The sequence below is a fragment of the Ambystoma mexicanum genome, chromosome 7q (genome assembly GCF_040938575.1).
Source record: "Ambystoma mexicanum isolate Mex_15411 chromosome 7q, UKY_AmexF1_1, whole genome shotgun sequence".
Taxonomy (NCBI): domain Eukaryota; kingdom Metazoa; phylum Chordata; class Amphibia; order Caudata; family Ambystomatidae; genus Ambystoma; species Ambystoma mexicanum.
The window spans coordinates 758,705,533-758,727,030 of record NC_090941.1 but is presented as its reverse complement, the minus strand read 5'-3'; the positions used below and the strand labels follow the sequence as shown (position 1 = coordinate 758,727,030).

General features: G+C 47.1%; 1 protein-coding gene and 1 non-coding gene across 3 annotated transcripts in view; both read right to left on the bottom strand.

The window, feature by feature from the left end:
• Nucleotides 1–21,498, bottom strand: part of ALKBH8 (alkB homolog 8, tRNA methyltransferase) — a 1,077,261-nt gene that overhangs the window by 402,559 nt on the left and 653,204 nt on the right. The window lies entirely within an intron of this gene.
• LOC138529054 (28S ribosomal RNA) lies at nucleotides 1,894–5,401 on the bottom strand. Its single transcript, XR_011284409.1, has one exon. It is a non-coding gene; the product is annotated as a 28S ribosomal RNA (ribosomal RNA).

Sequence of the window (21,498 nt, the reverse complement as noted above, 5' to 3'; positions counted from 1 at the left end):
ACTGTACCGGCTGTGTGTACTTGCAAGTGCATGGCTTAATCTTTGAGACAAGCATATGCTACTGGCAGGATCAACCAGGTAGCTGCACCTCCTGGAGGGTGGCAATGGGGGAAGCTGCGCACCCGACTCAGAGCTGACCTTGGCACCCTCTGGGGCCGTCTGCGGGACCAGAGCATCAAAGAGGGTCCCCTGACACGTGCAGATTGAATGGATAGGTCGATCATGCAGGGACTGGTGTCCAGGCCTGCTTTGACATGCCACTGAGTGGGTCAGAGGGAGAGGCTAGGCCCAGGCAAACCTTGAAGCGGTATGGGGTTCGACCGCACGCCACCACCGGTGTGGCGACAGAGGGGGTCAGCACCCGCGGAACGTGCATTCCGAACTACTGGAGAAACATGCTCGGTGGATGAGGGGCCTCACCGTGGCTTGCAGGGGCCCACACTGGGGCTAGCGCCACCCGACCCCGTCCACTATGATCTGACCACTGGGGAGCTGCCAGGCTGCTCGGCCTTCACTCTGCTCAGAGGGGAGAGCCACACACATGAGGGGGCCATCCCCGAGGGGGGCATAACCTTGACACGGTCCCAGGGCGGGTGGAAGCGAATTGCTTGAAACAACAACTGAGGTTGGCCAAGCAGTCCAATCCTAGACAGACCAAGTGCGCCAAATTTATCCCATGGAGTGCTCAGAAGAACACCCCCAGCAGGCTAGTCTCTGCCAGGGCATTGCGTTGGGGTTCGGCCCCCCCAGCCGGCCTGAGGAGGAGCAATGGTTTCGCCACAGAGCCTGGGTTGTGCAGTGATAACCAAGTAGAGCAGAGACAGGTCCCTCACACCCTGTCTATAGTAATTGGGAGCAAGGTGACTATGCTTTCTTGTAATCTGTGTACCCAGAGTGACAGAGGGGGGTATCTCGGCAAAAGCGTCCAGGCTCCTTATAGACCGAAGTGAAGAACAGTTTCAAATTGACGCCCATAGGGACTTCCAGAGCAGCCCGCTCATCTGGTCCTTGCATTCCAGTGGTCCTGTATGGGAAGGGCCTTTTCGCCCCCGCCTGACAAAGACCAAAGACCAGCAGGTGCCTAAGGGCATGGGCCAGCACCAACGGTCATCCTCGAGCTCTGGCCAGGCCACCTTAGAGCTTTTCCCCCTCCACTTTAAAGCTTTCTCATACGCCTTAGACCTTCCCCCTCTGGGGAGGGACAGTCCACCCACTCGTGAAACAAGCGCCCAAAGCCGGGGGGTCAGCACCCCCATTTGCCCTGGAGCATTAGCAGGGCTTCTTTAGAGCTTTTCCCTTCGGGGAAGGATGGGGACCCCGCCGGGTCTCCCTGCGACCACCGCTGGGCTTCGGGACTCTCGACCCACACACGAGACAGGCACCCAAGGCCAGGGGCAGCAGCCCCGTCCATCCTGGAGCTCTGGCCCGGGCCACCTTAGAGCTTCTCCCGCACCATTAGATCTTTTCCCTCCAGGGAGGGACGGGGACCCCGCCGGGGCTCCCAACGACTGTCACCGGGCTTGAGTCAGTCGACCCACCCATGAGACAGGCACCCAAGGCCAGTGGCCAGCACCCCACAGCCGTCCTGGTGCTTTAGCAGGGCCTATTTAGAGCTTTTCCCACTTTAGAGCTTCTCCCTCCACATTAGAGCCTTTTCCTCTGGGACTACCCCACAAACACTGTGGAACCCCGGGCCGGCCACTACGAGCGCTACTTATGAAACCCTGACCCAGAATCAGGTCATCTATGATTGATTTAGCACCAGGTTCCCAAAGAACAGGCAGTGTACTACAGGCGAGAGAGGTGGCCCCCTTCTGTCCACACTCGAGTCCCGAGGCGAGCGGCTCTATGCACCGGCCCAGAGGCTGGCTATCATAGGCCAACCGAGGCTCCACAGCGCTGCGGTATCGTTACGGTTTAGGGGGGATTCTGACTTAGAGGCGTTCAGTCATAATCCCACAGATTGTATGTTTGCCCCATTGGCTCCTCAGCCAAGCACACGCACCAAATGTCTGAACTGGCAGATCCTCTTGTACTGAGCAGGATTACTATTGCAACAACACCTCATCAATAGGGTAAAACAAACCTGTCTCATGATGGTCTAAACCCAGCTCACGTTCCCTATTAGTGGGTGAACAATCCAACACTTGGTGAATTCTGCTTCACAATGATAGGTAGAGCTGACATCGAAGGATCAAAAAGCGACGTTGCTATGAACGCTTGGCCGCCACAAGCCAGTTAAGCCTGTGGTAACTGTTCTGACACCTCCTGCTTGAAACCCAAAAAGTCAGAAGAATTGTGAGGCCCCACTTTCACGGTCTGTATTCATACTGAAAATCGAGATCAAGCAAGCTTTTGCCCTTCTGCTCTGCAGGAGAGTTCTGTCCTCCCTGAGCTTGCCTTAGGACACCTGCGTTATCGTTTGACAGATGTACCGCTCCAGTCAAACTCCCCACCTGTCACTGTCCATGGAGTGGGTCGCGCCCGGTGTGCGCCAGGCGCTTGGAGCCAGAAGCGAGAGCCCCACGGGTCTCGCCCCCCACCTCACTGAGTAAGTGGAAAAACGATAAGAGTAGTGGTATTTCACTGGCAGCCCGGGGGCCTATCACTTATCCCACACCTCTCAAAGTCTCTTCACAGTGCCAGACTAGAGTCAAGCTCAACCAGGTTTTCTTTCCCCGCAGATTCTGCCAAGCATGTTCCCTTGGCTGTGGTTTCGCTAGATAGTAAGTAGGGACAGTGGGAATCTCGTTCAACCATTCACATGCGTCACTAAATAGATCATGAGGTATTTGGCTACCTAGAGTTATATTTACTCCCACCATTTACCTGCGCTTCATAACAAAAATAATCAATCATATAACTGAATTTCTTCACTTTGACATTCAGGGCACTGGGCAGAAATCACATTGCATCAACACCCACTGCTGGCCTTTGCGATGCTTTGTTTTAATTAAACCGTCGGATTCCCCTGGTGCCCCAGTTCTAAGTCAGCTTCTAGGCATCGACCGAGGCAGAACGCCAGCCCACGAACCCCGGGAGGTGAACAGAGAGAGGCGATCACTGTTGCTGGGGCGATCCACAAGAAGGGGCCGACTCGTGTCCCGAGTTGGCGCCGTCCTCCAGCGGGAGACGCCTCATCCATCTGCGGCACGCGCCCAGTCCTGCTTCGCCCCCCAGGCCGACCGACCCAGCTTTTAGAGCCAATCCTTATCCCGAAGTTACAGATCTGACTTGCCGACTTCCCTTACCTACATTGTTCCAACATGCCAGAGACTGTTCACCTTGGAGACCTGCTGCGGATATGGGTATGGCCCGGCCTGAGATTTACACCATCTACCCTGGAATTTCAAGGACCAGCGAGAGCTCACCAGATGCTGCCAGAACCGCAACACTTTCCAAGGCTTGGGCCCCTCTCTCGGGGTGAACCCATTGCAGGGTGCCCTGCCCTTCACAAAGAAAAGAGAACTCTCCCCTGGGCCCCCGCCAGCTTCTCGGGGAACGCTTGTGTTACCATACTGGACGCTGCAAGGATCTGAACCTGACTCCCTTTCGATCGGCTGAGGGCAACGGAGGCCATCGCCTGTCGTTTCCGAATGGCGCTCGCCCATCTCTTAGGACCGACTGACCCATGTTCAACTGCTGTTCACATGGAACCCTTCTCCACTTTGACCTTCAAAGTTCTTGTTTGAATATTTGATACTACCATCAAGATCTGCACTTGCGCCGGCACCAGCCGGGCCCTCACCCCATGCTTCCGTGCGCAGCGGTCCTCCTACTCATCGCGGCTTAGCCCCCGCGGCTCTCAGCGCCAGCGGGGTATGGGCCCACGCTCCAGCGCTAATCCTTTTTCAGGGCTAGTTGATTTGGCTATTGAGTTGTTACACACTCCTTACTGATTTACTGACTTCCATGGCCACTGTTCTGCTGTATAAATCAACCAACACCTTTTCTGGGGTCTGATGAGCGTCGGCATCGGGCGCCTTAACCCCGCGTTTGGTTCATCCAGCAGCACCAGTTCTGCTTATCAAAAGTGGCCCAATGGGCACTCACATTCGACGCCCCGCTCCACGCCAGCGAGCCAGGCTTCTTACCCATTTAAAGTTTGAGAATTCATTGAGATCGTTTTGACCCACAACCTCTAATCATTCGTTTTACCAGATAAAACTGGGCTTTCCGAGAGCCAGCTATCCTAAGGGAAACTTCGGAGGGAACCAGCTACTAGATGGTTCGATTAGTATTTCGCCCCTATATCCAGGATGGACGACCGATTTGCATGCTACAGACCTCCACCAGAGTTTCCTCTGGCTTTGCCCTGCACAGGCATAGTTCACCATCTTTCAGGTTCTATCACAGACACTCATGCTCCACCTCCCCGACAGAGCAGGTCGAGATGGGCGGGTGATGCGCCCGCCGTGACGGGATCCCACCTCAGCCGGTGCGTGTCGGACCTCACCTTCATTGCGCCACAGGGTTTAGTTCGGCCCTCCACTGGTGCACGTGTTAGACTCCTTGGTCCATGTTTCAAGATGGCTCAGGTGGGTAACGGACATTACTGCAGAACCCTGGGGCCCTTTGTGGACTTCTCCGCCCGGCGGCGTGATGCGGTCGGGGTGTACTGAGGACAGTCCACCCCCGTCGCTGCCCCAGCGACCCCCGAGAGTGGCCGGGACAGTTGCTGGAGAAGGGCGCGGCAGCGGTCAATCTCCCTCGGCCCTAGGGACATGGTGAAACTGCTGCCAGGGGACTATAATACTCTCTGCTGGAGCGGAGAGCCACCTGCCCCCTGGGACCTTCCCAGGCGACCCGGAGCCGGTCGCGCTGCACCACCATGGAGGAAATGTGCCCTACGCGGGCCGTGTGCATTCGGGCTGCGGTCCCCGCAAGGGGATCTGCTGTTACGGGCGACCGACCTGCCAGCCGTGTTGAATCCTCCAGGCAGACTGCACAGATCCCACCCGTTTACCTCTCAGCGGTTGACTGCACAGATCCCACCCGTTTACCCGTTCAGTTGAACTCTCTCATAGTTCTTTTCAACTTTCCCTTACAGTACTTGTTGGCTGTCAGTCTCGTGCACATATTTAGCCATAGATGGAGTTTACCACCGGGTTTGGGCTGCATTGCCAAGCCACCTGACTCCTAGAAGACCCGATCCCGGCGCACCGGGGGCCGCTAACTGCCCAACACCGTCCACGGTGTGAGCCTCGATCAGAAGGACTTGGGCTCCCTGAGCGACGCCGGGGAGTCGGTCTTCTGTACGCCACATTCCCCGTATGGGTTTCGGCGCTGGGCTCTTCCCTCTTCAATCACCATTACTGAGGGAAGCCTGGTTAGTTTATTTTCCTCCGCTTAGTAATATGCTTAAATTCAGCGGGTCACCACCACGTCTGATCTGAGGTCATAGTCGAAGATCAGATAGTTCGATAGTCGGCCAGCTTCAGGTCTGTATGGGGGTTGCTCCAGCCCCGCACCTCTGGCGCAGCCGAGCGTGCGCTGTCCTGATCTGCGACCAGAGCCCACCTGGTTGTGAGACCCACGATCCAGGGCCGTCCCGCGCCGGCAGCCGTGGGACACCACAGACAGCCACTCGCGGCACGGCCTGGTGCCCTGGGGCAGGGTGAAGGCGCACAAGGCTTTTTTTTTTAATTTTGTGCATTTTATGGTTGAGGGGGTGCTAACTAGCTCACTACAGGTTAGCCCCCACTACATAATTGCTTTTAACTCCTGTTCTGTAGCAGATCTAATGTTGAAAATGGTTGATCATACCAGATTGAATGAAAATCTAACTAATGACGTATGTTTTTGTACTATTTTTGATTGGGGGGGGTGACCAGCTTACTAAGGGTTATCCCCCTCTCTAAATAATTGCTTATAACTCCTGTTCTGTAGCAGATCTAACATGAAAAATTGTTGATCTTAACAGATCTAACGAATATGTATTGAAATTAATGACTTTTCTCCCCATATTTAGTTGGAGGGAGCCCCCCCCCTCTGCAGCCACATATTTCAGCACCTGTGTGCGATCTAACAAAAAAATGCCTGATCATACCGGATCTAACCTATATCTAACCAATGATATCGATTTTTGTAAATGATTTGGTTGAGGGGGTGCTAACAAGCTCTCTACGGGTTAGCCCCTCCTCTTAATAATTCCTTATAACTCCTGTTCTGTAACTCATCTAATGTTGAAAATGGTTGATCATACTGGATCTAACAAAGATCTAACAAATGACATTTGTTTTTGTACTATTTTTGATTGAGGGGGTGACTAGCTTACTAAGGGTTAGCCCCCCTCTCTAAATAATTGCTTATAACTCCTGTTCTGTAGCAGATCTAAAATTGAAAATGGTTGTTCATACTGGATGCAACGAAGATGTAACAAATTACATACATTTTGGTCTATTTTTCGATTGAGGGGGGGCTGACTATAGGTTAGCCCCTCCCTGTAAATAATTGCTTATAACTCCTGTTCTGTAGCAGATCTACCGTTAAAAATGGTTGATTTTACCGGATCTAACAAATATGTATTGAAATCAATGACTTTTCCCCAAAATTTAGTTGAGGGGGTCCAGCCCCCCCCCGTCATGACCCTTGCCACTGGCTCTCACTGACAAGTCAGCCTTCCAGTTAGGGCCAGGTCAAAGGCCTTAAAACCTCATCCAAGACTCTCTTGGAGTCAGTCCTGGCGCCTTTGGGGCCAGGCTCATAACCATCATGAAGACCAACATTAGAATGGGACTATTTACTTGGGACTATTTAACTTGGGAGGGGGGGGGTTCAGCCAACATGGAGGCACACACATAGCTCAGTTACAAGGAACTGAGCTATGCGGTCTAGTCCTTTGGGTGTGGCAGGCCTGGGACTACTTTACCTGGACTACTTTGGGTGTGGCAGGCCTGGGACTATTTTACCTGGACTACCTTACCTGAGACTATTTAAACCACACCCAAACAGCAGAACATGCTTTGCGTTATTCTGCTGTGGGCAGCGTAACGCTCACCGTGTCCAGTTCTTTGATGCCAGCTTACCTGAAACCAAGGACCTGCAGAGAGAGAAAGAACACTACGAACTTACCTGGAACAGTATCCTGTCTTCAATCCATCACCGACTTCAGTTCCACTCACCTGAAGGTACGAACTCCATCATCCGGCACCGCAAGCATCCTGGAATACCATAACCTGGAAAGAGGAGAAAGAAAGACAGCATTAGTAAGCGTTTCCTCCCGAATGAAGAAAGCCACACAATTCTTACCTGGGTAGTCATCTCCTGGTCAGTATCATTGCTGGAACATTACGGCGCTCGGCGAGGAACATCGCAACCTGCAAGGAGAGAAAAGACAGGTTAACAATATAAAAGGCGAAACAGCACTGCGCATCGCGCATTACTCTCCAGACAGCATCGCGCACACCGCGCTTTCGCCTACCGGCCCATGCTCATCTTGAAACTGCATGACAACTCCAAAATACCTTTCCATACCTAAAAGGAAAGAAGCAAGACATTATTTTTCGAACTAAGAGGAACATAAGAACTGCATATAAAGACTGTAAAGCAGCAAACCTACGTAGTCGCAGCAGGCCTGGATTCCCACCGGGGGGGGGTTGCACCAGTGAAGTAACTTGGTCGCTGCTCGCCCCCACATCTATGCGCCCCTGCCACGAGGAGCAGGTCGGATAATCCACCTTCTACAATATTAAGGTGAGGAGAGGGCCCAAGGGGGAGGAAGGAGTTGAGGCCAAGGAAGGTGGGAAAACAAAGACAATCTGGTATTGAATCCAGCTCTCCGATATTTCAGACCCATCTTTAACCAGAGGCCTTACCAAGGGCCCGGGAGAGGGTTCGAGAGTGCAAATCATCCAACCAGGACTGGGTGGCGTCCCCGTGGATACCAGGTGAGCTTAACATCCCCCCCCTCCTTTGCAGCCAAATATTTCAGTACCTGTGTGTGATCTAACAAATAAAATGCCTGATCATACCGGATCTAACGTATATCTAACCAATTACATCGATTTTTGTAATTTTTTTGGTTGGGGGGATAACTAGCTCACTACGGGTTAGATCTCCTCTAAATAATTGCTTATTGCTTATAACTCCTGTTCTGTAACTAATCTAATGTTGAAAATTGTTGATCATACCGGATCTAACAAAGATCTAACAAATGACATACATGTTGGTCAATTTCTTGATTGAGGGGGTGCTAGTTACAGGTTAGCCCCCCCACCACTAAAGAATTGCTTATAACGCCTTTCTGTATCGGATTGAACGTTATTAGGCAGAATCCTGTGCATTGCCCTTAGGGACCACTACACACAATTAAGACTACAGGTGGCAATACAGGTTTTACCTCTGGTACAAGCTGGTACTACTATGTTAAAGTGGTAGCAGTAGCGGAGCAGCCAGGCCTGTCTCAAGAGTATATGAGCAGTAGGAGAGATTACACAAAGGGACCACAATTACTGTGACTCAAGCAAACACTGACTCAAGGTTTCAGGTAGAAAAATAGAAGTACATTTATTTTTAAACCATCTGTTATAAACACAACGCTTCTATTAAATTTTAAACCACACGTTAAATACACTACAACTGTCCAATTCACTTTGCACGGTATAAATCAAGGTAAGTACCCTGTGTTTGAGAGAACCGGTGTTACGAAACAATACACGTTACCGTGAATACGATTGCGATCACTTTTTGACAGTTCAGTCTACTAAATAATGCGTATCCGCGGCAAGAAATGCTACCGGGCAAAAACACACTTAGCACCCGAGATACCCAGAGAGAGTTGGGGGCATGAATCATAGGCAATACTGTACCTAGGCAGACAGAATCAAAGAACACTCATGGACAGAAATGCAAGAGTCAAGAGGCCGGAGGCAGTGTCAAGTGGAACCGGGTTCCTGTGTCGAGGATCACACGTCGGATAGTTCAGGATTCAAAGTTGCCAAGAGTACTTTAGATATTGTCAATGTTCGGAAGCAAAAGTTATAAGAAGGAGGGAAAATATAAGGGCAAACCTTATAAACGAGAAATAGGGATTTCACTCAAAATTCCTCAAGTAGGACACAGTACCTTTCCACTGAAGAAGCTAGTGCCACGGCAGTTGTTCCTGGTAGTTTCCTGCAGACCCACGATTCCTGGCTTCGGCTCGAAGAAGGACGATGAAGGGGGTCTACACCACGCAGGGATGAGGCCGGCAGCAGCGAGGATGAATAAAAGGTGCGCTCCTCAAAAACAGGAGAGGCTCTTCAGGTGGCTATCTGGACCACTACAGCAGTGTGCAGCGATTTCGACCACGGAGGGGGCCTCTGGCTGAAGAAGACGAGCTGGTTATCCCCACCAGGCTCAAGGGAAGAAGACTCCGGACTGGATCTCCTCTTAGTCGTTGAAGGGTAGATAGCCCAGGACTGCAGCAGGGCTTCACCGGGATGGGATAGTTGCAGCAGTCGACCTTTCCTCCGCTTCTCTTCGGTTCCAGTGGCGACTCTCTGACTTCCAGCCCAAGAGACCTGCCTTTTATGCGAAAATCACACAGCCTGGCTGTCAATCACACAGCAGGGGGATTGTCCAGCCCAGACAACCACCTCAGCCAATCATGAAAAAGTGTGACTTAGGTTTCCTAGGATACCCTGTGCAGGGGGTGACTACACCCCTCCCTCACATTCAGCCCACCTAGACACCCAGGCGCCTTAAGGAGGGCTTCTTGGCAGAAGCCCGCCAAAAGACAGCGAACAAAGAAGGCAAACCTGGTTTGCCGCGCAAAGTAAAACACAAGAAGGAGTTCAACAAAAAGAAATGGCGACTAAACCGCACCGGAGCCAAAAGAAAAAGTATTTGGTCAAGCGGATTTAAGTTCGCGGCTAATACAATAGCCTACAATATTACCACAGTTATATAAGATAACCGCGGTAGGAAAGTTAGGATACATACCACTGCCACCAGCCATGTCTAAATGTTAAAAGAGGGAAACAATGCTCTAGGAGGTACAGATAAAAAGGGCTAAGGATTAACCCCTTCCAGCACTCCATGTAAGATGGTGTGTACTGGATCTGTGGTTAATTTGACTAAGTAAAGTTAATGGTAACTTTACCCTTTTCTGGGGGACGGTAGTCAGCCTCAGAAATGGAGTCGGTGGGAAGTCTGAACGACAACCCTGTGTCACTGCGCTGAAGGTGCTGTGTGGCACACACAAGAATGGGGCTACTGAAGTGGATTACTCCAGAGACCACAATCCCAAAAACAGGTAGAAGACACATAGCAAAACACTAGTAAGAGTGGTGAGAAAAGCTCATACTCTTAGCAAGTGGAAAGAAATAACTCCAGAGATCCAGCAAAGCTGCTAAGGGACTCACTAGGTAAGGGAAATTAGCCATGAAATGAGAATTCTCCCTAACACACGTCAAAAATGGTTGATCAAATCAGATCTAAGAGATCTAACGAAACAGATAATTTTTTGTAAAAGATCATGAAAAGCGGGTGCTAACCTGGGTGAGGTTCATAAGTCTGCTATCTATTAAACCCTTTTGCATTGGTGGTAAGTGAAATACTAACCATTCCTTCATATAATAACAAAACAGCTCCCTCCCATCAAGCCACGTCCGAAGACCCTCCCGCAGATTTCACTAACCACTCAGAGGAGCACAAACTGAAAAGATTGTTATTTTACTGGGCCCACCATCACAGATGTAAGGATAAGGTAACTGCACACATCCTTCAACTTAGGCTTTGGAGGGAACTACTTTTAAAAACTAACACACGTTCTTCCTGCAGTTATTTCTGTAAAGCAGACAGGTAGTGAGTCAAATTCAACAAACCCTGAATGGAAACAATTCTCCTAGTAAAAAAGGGAGCTTCCTATCCAGTGTTCAGGTTTCCCATGTGTACAGAGCTCAATCACCACTGGTAGCATATGACATTCTTCTGTGTGTTTTCAGATTTATTTCCATAAATCTTGACCCACTTATTTTTGGTCTTTCTAATTCATAACAAAGAGTCCCAGTGTTCCGTTTTTACTGGTTTTACAAATATATATAGCAAGAAATCAAACGGGTTCCTATCAGTATTTATTCATAAAAACTGAAAAATAAGGAAATGTCTTGTCTGGCTCAGTTTGCCGTCAGTCATGCATTGCAGGCCATTGTCTCTGCAAAAGGAGCATGCAGAGTTTCCTTTACAGATGTTTAAATGCCTGTACAGATGTGTCTCAGGTCTGCAGAAATAACAGGATCAGTGTGAATGGAATTTGCTTTGATTTGAAGGTGTCCAGTTCAGTGCATGCTATGTGCTTGCCTTCATATACAGTTGCCCAGTTCTGTGTGTTCCTCATCAGGCATTCATGCTCTGCGTTAATTTTACTTTACAATAAAGGTGGACAAATAATAGTTGCAGTGCATTTTCTTTATAGAGCAAAAAATCAATGTAGATAAATACACATCAAATGATAAAAGAATAAACATGGATGAATACAGATGAAAATGAAGAAAGATGTATAGCAAGTATATACCATAAAACCGGAAGCCTCTTTCATAATTTACATTTCCACAAATTCTCCCACACATTTCACATTTCTCCCTGTCCACAGCTCGAGGAGTATGTATTGTAATTTAGTAACAGTGTGATTTGAATTGCATTTTCATTCCACAAAAGATGTATGATGGTGCCCAGAGAAAGCAGAAAATAAACTACCATTCCAAACATCCCAGCAAAGGCTGAGGCGTAAGCAGCCTTCTGTATTTTACACGCCTCTCTATTGAATCTACTGCTGTTTGATTATGCATATTCTTTGTGTCAACACGGACAGATTATATCACAGCTTTACCCAAAGGATCGGAGGCAGGCACTAAATTAAAATAAACATTCTCAGTTGATTTTAACAAGCTCAGGGAACACAAACAGTTATGGCTCATGTGTAGGCGTGCAATAGGTATTTTCCAGGCACTACCACATGGTGCTACCTGGCTACAAGATCGCCACAGATGGAAACAGGTGCTAGTACCTGAGCATATCATGACAGAGCTTGCCAACTGCCTATTTAATGCCTTTACCAGAGGCAAAACTGTTGGCTTTGCCAATGCCTGTTTTTAACAAGAGTTCAGTGCAAGGTACAGATGAAAGGACACATATAGTGCGTGTCAATAAAGTGGCTGAAGGCAAACTTGGTTAAGAGCCGATTTACAGCTTAAATTAAGCCATTAACTGTCAGAAAACTGCTTAGACATAGTAATACAACTCTTAACAGCACAGAGCTAGCTCAAAGAATTTCCCTTGGTGGGCACAATATTTTGGGTAGGAAGGAACTGGCAGCGTGTGGGAATGTTCATGGAGATGACACTGGCCATTGATGGTCAATGGGCAGGTAAAAAGCCAAGCACTCCGCCGCCCCCACAGGATGTGTGTCCTTCCTCAAATCCCATCCCCACCAAATCTTTACGCAGCAGACATCACCGACCTCATTACCAGATACGACTTGGATGCCATCTTCATTACCAATAACAACACTGGAGGGGGGGGGGGGGCGTCCTGCCCTTAGATTCTCATTGTTTGTGTTTCAATAAAACAAACATTAATGTGTTATGTCATATTTTTTGTACACCCACCTCAATTAGAAACGTGTACCATGCACATATTCGCAAGCAAAAACACAATTATTCGTTCAAACTAAACCAGCCTTTATTAATTAGCTGTTATTTTTTTTTCTTTTTTCTTTTTTTCTTTTTCTCATTTGCTAATGATGAAATTACTGCATTTCATTGTCATAGTTTTACAGACAGGGATCTTGGCGGCAAAGTCCCATAACTTGACAGTGTGTCGTAATGTTTGTGTTACACCATCACCTCCCGTGACTTGTGAAAATATCATTTATACACAATTTAATCAGAATCACATTTGGAGCAATCTATACACATATAGTTGCAATGCCAGACAGAAAAAGGGTGACCCAATAATAGGTCTACGTCTGGATCTCAATCAAAGGTTCAAAGACAGGGGACAGTCTGTACACGGATGGTGTCGGGTCCCTAGACGTTTCGACATATGAGTTGTTGAGCCTTCTTCCGAGGACTGGTTTAGGTCTCCCTGAAGGAGTAACATATAAAAAGGGGCTACCATTAGTTATGTGGTGTGTGCTTCCGCATTAAAAATGTTATGATATACATGACATTAAAAATAAAAGGGTGGGGGGAGTTGAATCAGATGTCACCTAGAAGTAACATTACGATTTACAGGGTAATAGGGTACTAACCTTCAAAGTAATTGTCGAATCTCTCTGTCTACATTTCTTGTAGAGGCTTCAGGGCTAAATCCTAAAGACCCACTAACCGCAGTCTGTGCGCTGTAGGGAGACATGCGGGGGAGTAGCTTAGCCTGATTGCCTGGACTCATTATACATTTACAATGTGGAGTGTGGCACAAGTGCTAGAAGAATTACCTTGTGCTGTTGCGCTGCACGGCAGCCACAGGTTTGTCTGTTAAGGTATATGCGGCAGGGAGGAGAAAACTCACTTCCAATGATTATCATGCAGGGGAGAGGGCGGACTGCATGGCGCTGTCGAAAGTATACGCTCCTCTGGATGGGACAGCTTCTCATTGAAGCACAAGTGCAGTATCCTAAAGAAAGGATTTGCGTGTTAGTATGAAGTTAGAGAATTAAAGAGTTAAAATAGGCACTCAAATACCATCCCCCGGCTAGTGGCCAAGATCTGGACTTACCAAGTTGGGCAGTGAGATCTGATTATTTGGATGGCGGCAGTGTTCAGCAGTTAGATATGGTGACTGGGCAGCCGCGGCTCCTGAATGGCGAGCTGTGTAGAGGCGGCCAGGGCGCATGCGTCGGAACAGGTAGTGTTGCTGAGGCGCACATGCTCTTTGTGGCCGCGTCCCGTAGTCATGGCAATACAGGGTAGTGCGCGACAACTGAAGGAGTTGCGCCGTATGCGGTAAAGTAAATCAGGAAGGTATGTCGGACAGAGAAAGGCCAGCAGTAAGATGCCATATTAGAAAGTGGTCATATGGTCCCAAATGGTGACGGAGACTCCATCTGGCTTGCACACTGGATGTAAAAAGGATCAGGCGGCATATGAGAGGCTACAATGTCAGCACCTATGAAGCCCTATAGCACCTGTGTGAACTCCTGATTTTCACTAGCAGACACACATACACATGTATTAACAACTCGGAACCTCACATGAAAGACCTAATGCACACGAAAAGTAATATCCTCAACCTCATTACCACCACCCTCCATCATAGTTCTCCAATGCAGCTCGACTGGTCAAATCATCTGTCAATCTCCTTTGACATTAGTCACACCACCCAAAGCCAGCACAACCATAGCAAACCTGGCAAACCAGCCCTCAGATCATTCAAGATCTTTCCAGTGGAAGTTCTCATGGAAAACCTGCTAATCTCTACCTTACATGGCCGATCTACCTCAGACAAACCAGGATGGTGACTCACTTCTCAAAGAACTCAAACCACCCTAGAAACCAACATCAACTCCCATCCCCCGATAAAACAAGGCACCCTCAAGCCCAAATCCTCTGCACCCTGGTATACTAAAGAACTCAACATAACCATCAGGAAACAAGAAAAGAATTGGCAACAAACCTGAAGCACATCCAACCTTGCTCTACTAAAGGAACGCCATGCTACACACTGATGACTTTTTGCCACTGCCAATATCAACTACAACCAGAACACCTTGGCCAAGGCCAACAACAAAAGCAACGCCCCTCTTCAAATCCATTAAGAATTGCATCAAACCACTCTTCGTACCACACATGCCAGACTTCATCAAAAATTCTACAACAATCAACCCTTTCTTTATCAACAAGATCAGCATGATCTGGCAACCCATAGGCACCAATGCCACAGCTAAAAGCACACCACACACTACATCTCAAAAAACCATCACTACCTGGGCAACTTTCAAGACTCTGCACCTACATCAAGTCCATTGGGTTCTACATCTACAGACACCCTCCATCACGAAGCTCATAACAAGGAACAAACAGTTTAGTACCAACTTTCCGTCCTGCAAAAAATCAAGACCTCCATCCCAGTAAACAACATTGGATCTGCTGTCCAAGTCTTGGTACTCTCTCACTTGTATGGTGGCAATGCCCTTCTGGAAGGTATTCCAGCAAGCACATTGGCATCTCTGAGATGTGTCCTACCTGCAGATGCATGACACAAAGGACTCTGCAAATTCCACCATATCACCGACTCGTTGAACTGCACTGCTTCCGCTGCAAGCACATCCTGCTGCAGGGACTACAAGGCCATCACCCTAAAGTCCCCAAGCTATTTTGTTGAGAAACTAGCTTGGAAACCTACGATCGACCAGAAGTAAGGACATGTACTCCGCTGGTGCAGGAAGGAATGAACCAGAAGACAGGCATTCTATGTCTGCACCCAAAGACTCTGGAACTTTCTCCCTGCCAACACGAGACTCTACATTTTAGGAAAGAGCTCAAGACCCTCCTCTTCAAGGAATGGCTCATTCCGAACACCTAGGTACACACACCCTCCACTCCTCACCCAACCTGAGACTGGTTGATCTGCTTTCCCCTGTTTCCTCCCCTGGTTGCTTGTAGATCCCTTCTTGCTGCTTATTTGAACATGCCCACCTTTCTCTGTTAGGTCCTGCTCCCTTGTATCTCTGCTTCTCTCGCTGTGTACTTCCTCCTGACTTGTAAAACACTCTGTTGCTTCCCAAAGTTAAGTCCACGCTCAAGAAGTAAATCTTTAATAATAATAATGTACTCTCCATGATAATAGTTTCGGCTTCTAGGTAGCACTTACAACTTCACCTAATTGCCACGACTAAAAATCCAATAGATGTTTAACAAATATCCATTGGCTGTTGACAATAACATCCAATGCAGACATTGAGTGTAAAAACAATAAAATCAATGGGAATTGTAGCAGGCCCTCAATACATTTCTGCTGAATTACAGGATGAGCAATGCTATATGCAAGGCAAGCATGTGGACACACAGCTCAGATTTACCCTGCAAAATATCTGGAAGTAACAGGAAATAAGGTAGCAGCTATGGTAACTCGTGTGTTGTAGACATATTTTGAGCCATGGAATAAGTGCTAAGTGATGCAGTTATTGCCGTCTCAAGCTGCTTTTTTGAAGTGAAAGCACCCCAAGCATTACAACATCAATTGGCTCATCTGGCAAAACCTTGTTGCCAAAAGGCTGCCTAATATACCAAATAGAGATATTTGCAAGACAGCTGGCATGCCCACAGCAGTGTTCTCGGTCCCTGGCATATACTTAACAAGAAAAAGCACACCACTACTAAAAACGGAAGACGGGTTTCTAGCACTTAGCTTTATGTCTGCATGGTGACCATTTTGGAAATGAGAATGGACCTGCAAAACCAACCCAAACAAAAAAAGAATGCATACATTTTATGGACATTTACTCTAAACAATGAAATACAATAAATAAGGACACTGACCAAGAGCTCCAAAATGTGAACAGTTTGAAACAGGTTTCTAAAAATTATTCCATCACTAAAACATATTGTAAAAACCTTCCATTGAATGTACATTAATATTAAGAATATTGTTTTACTGATGGCCCCAGAGGTAACAATACGTTTTTTAAGTATAGTACAACTCCTAGTCACCTTTCTGTCATTTGTGGCAAAGACCTCTGCCTGACCTCAGACACCAACAGTGGTATGGATATAGGGGCTGGGTGCCACCCCAAGCTAATGGATGCTTGGCCTGGAGGAGGTAAATCGGTGATCTTCAGACCACATGCATTGCATCCCTGCACTAAAACACGGGGCAGCCACAAAAGCCCAAACCCCAAACTCTACCCTCCTCATAACCCTGCCCGCTAGTAATCACATGGGCTCCCACAATCCTGTCATCACCACCGACATCTAAAGGAAATCCTTCCCATAAGGTGATCACTGACAAGAGCCATTTCAGATCTCAAGCCAGAATCAGAAGTCCACGGTAGGAAGGAAAGCCTCCCCATGAACGAGGCATTGTTACAACATTTCTCAGCCTACTACAGCCCAGTATAAAAATGACGAAATACCCCAGAAAATGTAGCCAAAATGAAAACTGAGCTTTTTGCTAATTTCTCATAAGGTCGTAAAATTGTCAAATTCTCATTTCTGACTTAAAACCACTGCAGACTGTTGCTATTAGAAGGGTGAGTAGGAACCTTCTATGGAGGAAGCTCTTAAAATGGGGTATTCCCATCACCCTCCTGAAATCAATTATGATGCTGCATGACTTCACTCATGTGCAAGTTAAATAAGTCATGTTGGGTGTTCTGACCCACGTTTGGACTATTATGCTACAACATTTGGTGCTGTGGGTTTAGGAAATCCAAGATGGCCGAAAAAGCCCACATGTGCGCCACAATCTATGAAAACCACGCAGTTTGTGCGCACACCAAAATGGTCGCCTGACTTGCCACCCCCCGGTGCGGGTGTGCTGGGTCAGAAGAGCCATGAGTGAAATGGGGTGCCAAAGAGAAAAACAGCAGTGCCTGTTCGCTAGAAAGCACTTTAAAAATAACCCTTTGTTTCTCTGAAGGCAAGCTCAGAATGCCCATTTCAAACATTGCAGAATATCCAACAATCTCACTGAACACCAGCAGACATTTGACAGAATAAAGTCTTGTGGGCATACACAATCTGGAAAGAGGATGAGCCTAAAATAATGTTCATAGCAAAACTGGCTGAGCTGTGGATTTCAGCAGTTTAAGTAAATTTGGACTGAAAGACACTAAAAATCTAAACGTTTAAAAGAAATGAGTGACCTACTTTTGAGTGTCACATAGGTTGCAATTGTTTAAATGTCATAGTTTTAAACTTAGAATCAGCATTCTAGCTGCATGCGTAAAAATTGGAAGTTTGATTTGGACAGGAAAACTGGCAGCCAAAGAGACATTTAGCTGAGGCCTGGCTTAAAGAGAGGGAATTTTGCCCACCAGCTACCCCAGACAGGAGTTGAGACTTGCACAACAGCTGTGTTCCCAGGCCTAGCTGCCTTTTGCTGTTCCCACCAAAAGGGATATGACACTTCTCTGATTGAATTACCTGGGCTCTGCAGGAAATTGAACAAAGCCCTGTCCTGACTCAGGCAAATGTTTTATTGGGGGGGGGTCGTAAAAGTGGCTTCCTCCTGGAAGGAAAGGGGAGGAGCACTGCCTGTGAGAGCAAGCTGGCTTGGCAGAACTGGAAAAACCAGAAATTCAACCTTGTGCTGGGGGGAAACCACACCCCTTTGGGGCCAGAACATAAATCTAAAAAGATGGATCATTCATAGAGCGGACTTGTGAAAATTTTATAAGTGATATCATTATTCTTGTGATTTTTCTGTGCACATTTGAAGACGTGTTAGGACCCGGTGGTATGTTCAGGGGGGTTTTTAGCGGAAAAGAGGATATTACTCTAAATGTATGTATGTTAAAAATCTGACACTCCACCACCTAATGCACACATGCTTTGCGAACATTTGTGTAAATGCAGGGACAAATCCAATATTGGTAACCCGACCAAAAAGTGAAATATGTTGCCATTTTTGAACCCAAGCTCCTAGAAACGACAGAATTGGAACAGGGGCTACCATCAGTAAATGCATGATGTGTGTATGCAATGCCAAACAACTGTCTATCGGGGAAGTATGTATTTGGATCAGATATAGATTGTGTGTAAAGTTGACAGGGGTGGGTTCTCTGTATCATAAACAGACCTCATCATGATGACACTTCATTTCATTCCCCCAATCAAGGGGAAGAGGAGGAAGTGGCCAATGACAAGTGGAGAGGGGTAGGGCCTAGAAAGCTAGCCTCTCCACCCACTTTCAAAACACATAAAAGCAGACAGTCAGGACAGATAGACATTCAATTCCATTTGCTGCGGGACGCTCTGCCGGGAAAATCCATACTTTACCTCCATCAACCTCCAGAGAGCCAACACAGAGACTTCAATCTATCCACCTTCAGAGACCAAGACTTTACTTCAGAATTTGTAGCAGAGAGGTCAACTACAAGCAAAATCCCTCTTTAGCAGGCCTCAAATCATTGCAACTATTCACAGCCAGGCGAGCTGTTTGAATTCTTTGCAAGAACTCTTGCCATTTGCCAGAAAGCAGTGTTGTATCCAGAGAGAGACCAGCTGAACCGGAGACCGCTGTATCCGGACCCACAGACCTGATCAGAACCAGAGACCCAGACCAGACCAGCAGAGTAGAGCTGACCCAGACGCTGTGCGCAGAGACCGTCCGTGGCGAGTGAAGAAAACCTGTTGACCAGATCCGTGGCGAGGCCCATTCTATTTCTAAATATATTGTGAGTACCTAGCAGAACTGTGCAGAACCAATCTCTTAGTTAAAATAATCTAATCCAAACTATTTTAATCTAAGTAGAACTGCCTCCTAACTGTCACCTGTCATTTGCAAAGCTGTCACCTGTCATTTTCTAGCTGCAAGCTGTAACCTGTCGCTTTGAACTTTTAAAATTTCAAATCCGTAAAACTACCTTTATTTAATCGTCCATATCTCTAAAACCGTTTGGGCTAGGAACTTGGTTTAACTTTCATCATTTTCATCTGACTTCCTACTCCTTATACGTTCTCCGTAATCACGATTCTCGCATTCGCGAATTCTGCCGCGATTTGCGATTTGGCCCGATTTCTTTACTTGTAAAAAGACAGCTGCTGTTGCCTGAACTACTAAATTTCGTTTGCCTCTTAAGAACCATCCCTGAATCATTGCTAGAGTGAGCCTGGACTAATATTAACTAGATACCACTCACCCTGAACCTCCTAAAGGGAATTAAAAGCATTTTAGCATATTTTTCACTTCCTTGCAAACCACATTCAAAGCATTTTGGGCCTGTGTTTAAAACTCCGACCTGTTTTCCTCTAAGCTTGCTGGGGGGGGAACTGAATTTCGTATTGTATTGATTGCATTCCTGAGAACTGTGTGCTTTCCTTCCATTTCCTTGCATTGCATAAAGGGGGGGAGTGAATTGCCAGAGAAAAGTGATTACATTGTCTTTTGCTGAAATCCTATCAAGTTTTTTTCTGTACTGCATTTTCATTCCACCTTGCATCCATTTGAAACCATAAAAGTATTGTTGCTATCTTATCCATCCTATAACCACTCATCATTGATTATAAAGAAGTGTGCTAGTGCCAGACTACCCATTATTGATTACTGCTCAGATTAAGTGTGATATTCAATTATTAATTTATTATAAAGTGTGATATATATATATTGTTTAAATTATCAAATAAACCGTTTAAACTTGCAAAACAGAACTACTTCTTGGCCCAGTGGGGTCAGGGGGATTCCAAGAGAGGGGTGTTATATAGGGGTAGACATCCAGAACGCATGAACTGGACATAAAGATACATCAATAAGGGTTTCCATTCAGTATCCCAGACTAGGCATTGACTTAGCTGTAGTGTTGAATTGAATCCTCTTACAGTCAGGAACATTGTTCCGCAAGATCCACACAAAAAACAAGTTACTTACCCATGGTAACCTTCTTTCGACTGGATGTTCCTCCCATGTATTCCTCGGCTTTGATACATTCAAGTCTGCTTGCAACTTGCTCGGAATTATTTTTCATAGGGTCGAGCGTCGTATCTTGGTCTTCGACGGTCTCCGTAGCATCCCTCGTGACGTTGACGCTGATATATAGTGGGCGCACACTGATGGTTAACACACTTCAGTTTTTTCCTCCTTTAATTAGCATGCTGTGTCAAAAGAGGAGACAGTCTCGACGTTGCGCGATAAAGGAAGGTGTAAGATACGGAAATTCTAGGCAAGAGGGGATGGATGGGAGGGCGATGAGGAATATGTGGGAGGAACATCCAGTCGATAGAACGTTACCATGGGTAAGTAACTTCTTCTTCGAATGGATTGTGTCCTCCGACATATTCCTCGTCTTTGACAGACTCCCAAAGCAGTTTGGGTTGGGCGGAGGGTGCCAATAATGTACTTATTGTTAATATTATTGAGGACAGCGTTGCCAAATTTGGCCTCCTCTCCTAAAAAAGAATCTACACAGTACAATGTACTAAATGTATGAAGGGACTTCCATGCTGCAGCTCTGCAAATGTCCCTCACTGGTACACCTCTTTCTAGAGCTAAGGAAGCAGCCACCCCTCTAGTGGAATGCGCCCTCAGACCTTCGGGTGAATCCTTGCCTGCCAACAAGTAACACTCAGTTATACACATAACAATCCATCTAGAGATGGTTTGTTTGTTGACTGCTAAGCCTAATCTTTGACCAGCATAACCAATGAAAAGCCGATCATCTTGGCGAATACTTGCAGTTATTGTAATACAGAAGCTTAGTAACCTTTTCGGGTCTAGGCGATGTAGTCTCTCCTCCTCCTCCTTTGATGGATGAGGAGGAGGATAAAAACATGGTAGTGCAATACGTTGTGCCAAATGAAATTCTGTTACAACTTTTGGCAGGAAAGATGACTTAACCCTTAAAACTACCTTATCCTT